Here is a 7,600-nt window from a genome sequence, read left to right on the forward strand (position 1 = left end):
TTAACAGAACCAGCTGCCTACTATACCGGCAGTGTCTACAGCAGTGGGAAAAGATTCACATCAATATATCAAATGGGAACATGTCGAAATGCTGCTATATTAAAGAAACAATGAATTTAGAATGAAGGCAAAGGGTTATGGAAATGAAGAAAGGAACAACACATGATGCTTTTGTAGTACAGTATATCTTAGGAAAATCACATTCTGCAATAGCAAATTCCCAAACTGTGTAGTTGAGACATCCTCTACAGATAAGCTGTCAGTTAAATGTTTCTGTGAAGAGCCCCAGGAAACAAACACAACAACATCATCTATCATGTAAAAGAAAAATCTGCATGAAAATAAACAAGTTACGAACCAAGGGATCTCAGCACAAGAAAAGGGGTGCAGTGATTATCTTACTAGTGCTAATAAGAGGTAATGGATTTCAAAACTTTGGTTAGCACTCCTTTAAAGTGGGACGACGATAATGTTGCTAGTACTAATAAGAGAATATTCATTTTAAACGCTTGGTTTACACTTCTTTAAAGAGTTACTAGTGAAACGTAATGTTGCTTGTGCTAATATATGGACAGAAAGTAGATTATACAAGTTTTGTTAGCACTCCTTTAAATGTTGCTAGTCCTTATAAGAAAATTGATTTTAAAACCTTGGTTAACACTCCTATAAGAGGGACCAGTGATAATGTTTCTTGTGAAATGGCCACATTTGCACTATATTTGCTGTATATTATAAATACATGTTTTGTTTTGTTTTTTGCAGTTTGAATTGTCAAAGTTAATAAAAGATACTGTAATCCCAATGCTTTTCTCTTTTCTCTGGATAAATCTATGTTATTATATACCAGGACCCTACGAGCTGCATACCAAAATGTTCATATGGCCAAGAGCCGCAAGACACTAATACTGTAAAACATGACATGTTTGCGAGCAAGACATTTTAAATACTGGCATTGTTTGAATTTTTCTTTTAATTCTCTTGAACATTAACATCTTGCACTTACTCTGTGCAGTAGTACTTATCTCTTGATGGCATCAAAACACACAAGAACAAGGGATAGAACATTGCAGAGCCTACAGTTTCTGTGTCATTTTTATTGTACTGATGAGCTACAGTGTATTAAACTTTAAATGTCACATGCTGATGTTTTTCCATTATTTCTGTTTATACTGTATGTATTATTGTAACAGGGTGAGCAGCCCTGTACATTGTTTTGTTTATTTTAGTTTAGAACGGAGTCCCCTCCGCCCCTGTGCAGATTATTGTTTTGTGTTTATTATGATTTAGTAATGTTTTGTATATTTATGACGGCGAGCGCCGCAGGTTTTGTTATTGTTTTTGTATTTATGATTATTATGTATTTAGGACGGTGTAGCCGTTTTGTTTAGTAAACTCGTGCAGAAGGTGGCCATCTCCCGAATTAATTAGGTGATTTAATTTGTTACTAATCGGGAGATGGTCACCTGTTATAAAAAGCCTGAAGCTCTCCAACTCGAGGCGGGTGTATGAGTAAAAACATAAAGGATCAGTGACGGCTATTTGCCCAGCCTGACCTTTGTTTGTGTATTTTTGTGTTCGTGATTTTGTTATGTTCAAACCTTTTATTTTCGCTCAGTAAGCAAGTGTGTTTTTTTGTTTAAATATTTATTTTACTTTTGTTATAAATAAAAACGGCAGCCAGCCGATTCTTTTGAACTGCAGTACTTGCCTGGTGTCAGTTATCCTTCCTGCTTCTGCCTGACGTCACCACACACGCTATCCTGTCACAATTATGCACTTTATATAAACTATATTCTGTTATATGAAGCAAAATATGATAATGCCAAAAACACCACATAAAAAGACATTTTTGTAAGGATTCTTTTTGACAAGCTCTTCCCTTGAAGATCTGAATGCTTGTTTTTTTTTTTTTTTTGGTATGACTGCTGTGTGTATTAAATACTTTTGCGAGCTGTGTGGATGACAAATGCCCTCTATGGATTCAGTACCTGCTCATGACAAGACGTAAGATATGTAAATATAATATTAATTTTAGACCTGTAATATAACATTTAAACATGCATTCTCTAGTCTAGTGCCAACTCTCCAATTTTATAAAAAGATTCATTTATCTGAATAAGGACATTTGGCACGAGTGATATTCCATGCCATACAAAACTCTCTTCATTCGTTACATCAGTTTCTTTACTGAACGCCGAAAGGAGCATCTGCTGACTGCTGAGGCATGTTTTTAAAGAGGCCGGCTTGTTTCTCCTTAAGTCTGATCCAGCAGGATATTCAGATAAAAAATTGTTGAGATTTGTTTCATATTAACATTTGATGTTGCTCACCTGCAGTGTGTAAGTGATTTGTTGCAGATGAGACACCAAGGTTTATCACTGTTTTCCCTGAAAGCAAACTCTTCCTCCCATTCGAGTTTAAAGCCTCATATTACCGTTTATTACTCGTGGATGGTTTACTCAATGCCATTGTCTCCACGAAACTAATGAGCAATTAATTCAAAATGATGAAATTCGCTTTCAACTGCACATCCGGCTTTCACTCGAGGTGATAGAAATACGCATGTGCCACATCGAAGGTCATCAAGGGACAAAATGTCCTTGTAGTGAACATGCAGGCTCAAAGAAACTGAAGTTAGAGAAGGGGAGAGAAGAAATAATAATAAACACAAATGAATGCAGAGAGCAGAATTAGTAAACTCATTTGAGCCGCAAAGTGTGCGTCACACAGCTTTTCACCGGGAGCCGCGCTTGAACTGCCCGGGAGCAGCAGTTTGGCCACCTCTGCTATATACAGTACATGTATATATTTATGTATCCTTAGCTCAAAGAACTTTGCCACAGTGCCCTCATTTTTAGCCAAATAAGACCTGCCTTTCAGTTCACATGGCCAGGAAAGCCAGTCTCATCACTTTTGATTAGAAGGACATGCTAGCTGAGGATGAGAATGCCCCTGGCTGATAATCACACTTATAACCACAGGCACCCAAACTATCTGCTGCTAGATTTGGTTGGGAATTTTAAATGACACTTTCAAGCTGTCTTTTATTCCTGTTAAGTGCTTTTTGAACGGAGCAGTTCTAACAGCCCATCTTTTCCTCCCACGGCTAGCTCTGTGCTTGACGTAAGTACAGCCAATCTGAGTAGATATATGAACCTATTGGTACTGTCATTGCTGGCATATTCGCTCCCTGCAGGAACATTCATTTCTTAATATCATAAGCTGATTAGCGGTGTGCTGCTATTTAAGGCATACATATTAATAGCTATAAGGAAATCATATTTGAACTGTTCCTCTAGTCAATGTCTTCAGGATTCAGTTGTACTTCTGTATAAGAAGGTGCTAATAACTAAAGGCATTTGCATTGGTCTTCCTAATCCCTTTGTGGATTGATGGCAGGTTAGCCTTTTAGATAAAAAGAAACAAACAAAAATCAATGAATTCAAATTAAAAAGATCTACATTAAGCTGTTTTTGCTTTGCGTTAAGCATTGTGAGTTCCTCTTTCAGTATTCTGTTTATTTTGAAAAATAATTGATTTTGAAAATAATGGATTATTTATACATTCTTTTCAACCATTATCTGTAACCACTTAATCCTATAGAGGGTTATGGTGAGCCGGAGCCTAGCCCGGCAGACACAGGCGCAAGGCAGGACTACACCCTGGACGGGACGCTAGTCCACTGCAGGGCAACTAGGGCAATTCAGAGAGGCCAATCCACCTAGCCAGCATGTCTTTGGACTGAGTGAGGAAACCAGAGTACCTGGAGAAAACCCACATGAACACAGGGAGAACATGCAAACTCCACACAGACAGACCCCTGAGGCTGGAATTGAACCCAGGACCCTGGAGCTGTGAGGCAGCAGTGCTAACCATGTGCCACTGTGCCGCCCACATTCTTTTCAGTTAATTGTCCAAACACTCTGCAAGTGATGCATTAACTTTAATTATTGAGATGCTGTACTGGTGGATACGCCCCAATAGACAGGGGGAGTTAGATAAAATAATCACTTTTTATTTAAACCGCCAGTAGTTCTAAACAAGCTAATTCTATATTTGCTTTGTAGCTTTATTTACCTTAGTTTGTCAACGTCAGCTACGAAAAGAAAAAAAGAAAAAAAATACTGTTGCTTTTAAAGGTAGGCTACTCACATGAATATTAATGTTCTATTCGCAGGACCTATAGAATATGTGATCATCACGTTTTCAGTAAGAAGAACTGCAATTAGGTTTTTAATTTGTTTTTTGACCCAGTGTATGATGAAGAGTGAATATAAGGGTCGATTTACTGCAGTTTGGCGAGTGGCACATTCAGATGTATGCGGTAAGCCCACATACTCCAGTTGCCACAATCCAAGAATGATATGTGTTCATGCTCTGTGAATATTAAATGTCCCACCTGCTTCAAAAATTAGACAACCAAGGTGATAACTTAAGAAATCTTGGAGATGTTCTCATTTCCAAATCTGATTTTGAATCAACTGATTTAGAACCATTGGCCTGTTTGGTATGCTATGTGCTACTGAGTCCTGTGCGCTTCCATTCAAAATAGTATCAATAGGAACCCCTGAGTTAAGATTGGGGCTCACTGGCAGAAATCAGCCTCCAATAGGCTGATGAAATATCCTTAACGAAAAAAAAAAAAAGTAGTTTACTAAAATTTGGACTTACCAGTAACAGTAACTACACTCAGAACCTGCTTCGGTAGTTTTCTGCTCATTACAACAAAACATGAATATGCTGCATTTTAACTGTACTTTCTGTGATGGAAGTCTACTACCATCCTTTCATTCTATTCAAACCCATTAAAATCCTTAACTGGGGCTCTTAAAGAGCCATATTGTGGAGCTCAATGAGCCGTATAGTGTATGACTCCAGAGCCATTTGTTAGACAGTCCTTCTATGGTGGAAATAGGGAAAGGAATTTAGAAAAATGTTATTTTTACAAAAGGCGTCATACATGCGATACAAACGCTCTTTGACCTTTGTGTAATGTCCAGTTGCAGATTGAATTAGAGACTGCAGATGGAACAGCAGGCAGCAGGAAGCAGGAAGCCAGCCCCAGTTTGATATTGGAATGAGAGGAGATTGAGTTTAACAGATGGTTTCATGGCGCAGATTGATACTGTGGAGAAAGCTTGCTGAGAATGCAGTGCAAGTGGTTGCACCTTTATCACAAGAGCTCTTGAAAAGCCCAGCTCTAAGCCAGACAGTTGTACTTAGCAGCTGTGCCAGTGTTATGCTAATAAGTGCAGCTGCAAGTAAAAAAAAACACTGCCGATACTTGGTTAGCAGGAGTATTATGTTAATAAATGGAATGGGAAGTGGAAAGAAACTTCGTGAGAGCAATCTCAGCGCTGGCCATTAACAAGGGATTAGGCTGCTGTTGATTCACGGCTGCCTTTGAAGAGATTATTTACACTGTGCAATTATTCAAACACCAGATATCATTCACCCATCCACAGTTCAGAAAGATGCGGATTGCATTTTCTCATTTCTAAAGATACCCTAATTACTCCTTCCCCAGTAATTAGACACCCATGCTGAAAAGCCTGGCAGTGGCCCAGACTGGAGTGTGGCTTCTCTCCATTGTCTTCAGGAAAGGATTTGACAGCTTCCTGTCTCTTTATATATCCACATTGCTCAGTTACTTTGACACCCTTTGCTGTACGTTTCCGAGAGGCCTCTTGGAATCAAACTGCGACAGGCATATCCATTCACGTGCTGCTCGCTTAAAGCTGCCGTATCCCACAATCTTGTTCTCATTTTAATAAGTCCCTGGTGTGTGTATGCTATTCCCTGGTTTAGCAGACGCTCCACTTTAACAGAAACACAGCAGACATTACTGACAGCCCAGTCCCTAGAGGCAGTTTCAGTTCCTCCCTCCATGAAACTTTTCTCAAATCATCCGCTCCTGAAACTACAGTGCCCTTTATTGGCCTTGTTATACATGTGAAATGTCTGTGGCCGATAATATTATACACGACACCCGAAGAGCTGGCAGCCATCTTAAATATGTCTAAACTAGTTTTAGAGACTTTTTTTAAAGACTTATAGTCGAAACTTTTTTCTATTTTTAGGTAATTTGGAAGTACTTGAAAAAAGGCCAAATGTGGAAAATTTATGAACAAATTATTTCAATATGGTTTCACTTTCCTTCCTTCTCACAGTAAGAAAGCAAATATTTGTTTTAATGGCAATTTGAAAGTCGGGTAGAGAATTTAGGGATTGTGTTTTTTAATGCTGGGTTTCTTCAACTATTTTTTGTTCATCTTCCTTGGAGACCTGTATGAATTTTGAATTGGTGCAAGGCATTTTTCAGGATCAGAGTGGGGATGTTCGTTGCTAGGTAACCCAGCTGCAGCTTGTCATTTTTTTTTATTAAAAAGCTACCCTCTGATTTGTTAGTTTGGAGTGCCTAACCAAATATTTGTGTCCTGGTTGATTTAAGAATGAGGTATATGGTGAAATTAAAGTGAACAACACACAGCAAAAAAAACAAAAAAAACATATCACCTTCAGCAGAGCAAACTAAAAGCTATAAGTTGTTAATTCATCTTAAAAATGGGAACAGTAGGGGGGTCCTCAAGGGTCTCACCTGATAAAGGCACTCCTGCATGGTGTTCAGGGTGTGTCAGCTCCAGTCCTGGCTGTGTGAAGTCTCCATTCTTCGCTGATGTTTCTACAGGGATTGTCTCACAGGTGCGTCTGTGTTAGGGAGGCACCTCGCTACAGCAGCCTCTAGTGACCAGACACCCGGTGAGCTCAAAGCAGACACCTGCAGCTGGCCTTTGTCCTCCAAAGGCTAGTAGCTCATGTGCCGTGGAGCTCTTGGGTGCAAAGAGGCGATTGACCTGTTGCCTAGTTTGAAGTAGTGATTTGGGTTCACTTTATCTATGCCATTCAGGGCTGTATTAACTTAAATGAAATCCCTCCTAGCCTGTGTTTTTCTATAGACTGAAGAGATTGAGTTATTGAACCTGTCCTCTTAGTGTAGCAGCTCATTCCAATAAGGGCTGGGATAAGCCTTTCTTGTACTTTCTCAAGTGAAATAATGCCTCTAGTGAGGTGACCAGAACTAAGACTCTAAGAAGCAGACTCCACACTTTCTGGTAATGTAACCTAACATTCACTTTTCTTCTCATTGGCAAGATACAATTAAAGTGGTTGTAGTTAACAAATCAACATCATAAATCTTACCTGTTGTGTGCTTACATTATCTATAATAGAAATTATTATTATTATTATTTATTTCTTAGCAGATGTGGGCTTAGCACAAGTCATACAATAAGAGCAAGAAATACAATATTTTTTTTTCAAGTGTGACAAACCACAATTCAATAATACAGCAGATAATAGTGAAAGTTACATCAGGATATGATTAAATAGTGATAGTTATATCAGGATATGATTAAGTACAAAATACTACAGGTTAAACACTTGGCAGATTACAATATTCTGAAGTACAGGATTAAATGTAGTAAAATAGGGGGCAGATAAGAGCAAAATAAAGCATATTTAAATGAAGGGTGATAGTGTCCCAGGATACAAACAGAGGAGTTCTACAGGTGCTGTTTGAAGAGGTGAGTCTTAAGGAGGC

This window comes from Acipenser ruthenus, chromosome 17 (assembly GCF_902713425.1).
Source record: "Acipenser ruthenus chromosome 17, fAciRut3.2 maternal haplotype, whole genome shotgun sequence".
NCBI lineage: Eukaryota > Metazoa > Chordata > Actinopteri > Acipenseriformes > Acipenseridae > Acipenser > Acipenser ruthenus.